This window comes from Cyphomyrmex costatus, unplaced genomic scaffold (assembly GCF_001594065.2).
Source record: "Cyphomyrmex costatus isolate MS0001 unplaced genomic scaffold, Ccosl1.0 scaffold442, whole genome shotgun sequence".
NCBI lineage: Eukaryota > Metazoa > Arthropoda > Insecta > Hymenoptera > Formicidae > Cyphomyrmex > Cyphomyrmex costatus.
The window spans coordinates 81781-84387 of NW_017278663.1; the positions used below are offsets into that span (position 1 = coordinate 81781).

General features: G+C 29.9%; 1 long non-coding RNA gene across 1 annotated transcript; it reads right to left on the reverse strand.

Annotated features, from left to right (window-relative positions):
* Window positions 1-1401: 1401 nt before the first annotated feature.
* Window positions 1402-2133, reverse strand: LOC108777556 (uncharacterized). Its single transcript, XR_001940831.1, has 3 exons — window positions 2003-2133; window positions 1627-1782; window positions 1402-1526 (listed from the first exon to the last, which is right to left on the reverse strand). It is a non-coding gene; the product is annotated as an uncharacterized LOC108777556 (long non-coding RNA).
* Between the last annotated feature and the right edge of the window lie 474 nt (window positions 2134-2607).

Below are 2607 nucleotides of genomic sequence, written 5' to 3' on the forward strand. Positions count from 1 at the left end.
TTATGTCAATATGTACCAAAAGAATGTGTAAAATATCTAGTAAACTATTGGTTTTTTTATATCTCTACCTTAATACTTTTATGTACAGAATATAATTAGAGGAATTATATAATGGAAAAAAATTATAATTCATATAATTCCATTTAAAAAAATGAAGTTGATCTCGAAATCTCCGAAGCGCTTCCACCTAAAAAATTATAACCATCATATATTATAGTCCTCTTAATACCGTACAACTTTTGTAATTACAATATTTTCATATCTCTAAAAATAGCGGAGATATTCAAGGTGGACAAATAAGTTATTGCCCCACCCTGTATACTGGATAATTGTCACAAAAGATTTAAGTTAATCAAATAAGTGGAAATACATTTCTTGTTTTATTATTAAGAAACGAATGTTATAACCAAAGATCTACTACATTATAATGATTTATTTTATTACAATGGGTGCTTTCCAATTGATGACACAAATCGACACAAGTATTGTTCTATCTCTGTCAATCTCTAAATGTCAAGAAAGATAGAATGATACTTGTGTCGACTTGTGTCATCAATTGGAAAGCACCCAATATATGTACATTCAAAGCATATATTTAAAGTAAATATGTGAATATGTGAGTATATTTAAAGTAATTATGTGAATATATTATTTTAATTTTTTAATAAATATACATATTATGTAATTCGTTTTTCTTTTTATTACGATCTTAATATAATATATAAATTAATATACTATAAAACAAAATTTAACGTTAATGGAACATAAAGCAAAGGCTTATAAAATCTCATAGATTTTCCAGTTGCCTATATAATGACGAAATATAATGTTATATGCAAAACATTCTTAAAAAACTTCTTATTAGTTATCAGCGTGAGAACATCAAAAATATTGCGCATCTAGAACTATTACTTATTAATAATGAACTCAAAAATAAACGGACTAAACTGAATAAGAATTCATAAAGCAGAGACTTAAAAAATCTCATCAATTTTTGTTACCTACGCCTATGCTAAACGTCACGACATGCGCGGCTAGGCAACGATCTGTATGTCGACAGTCAGAAGGTCGACACCAGCAGTTGTGTTTAGACATTCAAAATAGACACACTCTTTTGTATCACACGGTTCTCCGCACATTCTGATTTAGCACATAATTCTCAATTACACTACGAATTAAAGATTAGTGACAAACACAACAATTTTCTAATTGCCTAATCCTAATATACATATAATAATACAAAATATAATGTTATGTACGAAACATTTTTAGAAAACTTCTTATTAGTTATCAACGTGAGGATATTAAAAATATTACATGTCTAGTATATAGGAACTAGAATAGAGCTTACATTACAAATGATAAATCAGAGGCTTAAAAATCTCATATATCTTCCGGTTGCCTTTGAGTATTCAATCTTTTTTGTTCCGCATCATACCTTATTTCTTTCGGTCTTTTCAGCCATTTTTATATTGCTTCTTCGATATCCTTTCTTGTAAAAGTAGCATTGACTTTCTCGTTTGCAGCTATAACAAAAACAAGTATATACAATATTTATCTACATCCACAGTAATTTAAATCAGTAGCTTTTAAAAAACAAGTATATAAAGATTATTAAAAACGTACCGATTAATAACTGTGATAGCTTTGATGTACGGAATGTACGTTATTTATTCTTCCTTCCCAGCCAACTGTATTTAGCAGCTCGTTTATTGGTGGGAATTTGGCTCAAGTTGCGTTTTACAAATTTGTAAGCACTTTTTCGTCCAACTTTTAAAGTTTCTAAAATTTGAAAAATTTTCATCACTATAAAGCATCAATATGGAATTATCGACTTATGACACAAATTGATAAATATATATGATAATCATATACAGTACTGATATATCAAAATTTTCATCAATTTTTAAGAAGTCCTCGACTTTAACTTCTTTAACTGCTTTTCATTTGGTATGGGAATATTATAGGAATAAAAAAGGGATTGCTGTTTGGTATTGCTTACTACATTATTGCTATTTGTATTAAGCTGCAGATTCTCTAATGCATTTTTAATGTCTCTTGGATTATCACTTTGTTGCCAAATCCGTGCTTTAAAGAGATGCTGTTGCCGTATAATTTCTTTAAAATATATCACAGAATCTGAAATATAAATTAAGGTATTTTATATTTTGAAAAATTAAATTTTGTTCAGTCATAAGGATGCGAATACATTCACGTTACAGAAATGCAATTCGTTATCAACTATAGCATTTATCGAAATAAATAATGAGGACAGCAAACGAGATCCAATACTTAATAGTTATTAACTTTGTTATTGCACCTATCAATCAGGAGCAAGAACTTTAGATACATGGTCTTACGTAGCAGCTGTGCCACGGAGTAATAAGAAGGAGATCAAGCTGAAGCGGTCGGCCTGGTCGGCCATGAAAAAGAAGGGCTCGAAACACGGTGTTATGTCGGAAAAGCGTTGTACAGAAGAACTGATCCGAGCGCGCCTGTCGGAAAACACATCGAAACACATCGAAATGTAGGTTAGCAAAATGTAGGTTAGAGAGAGAGAGAAATATATGTCACATGACAGTCAATACTTCCAACTTTTCCCACAAT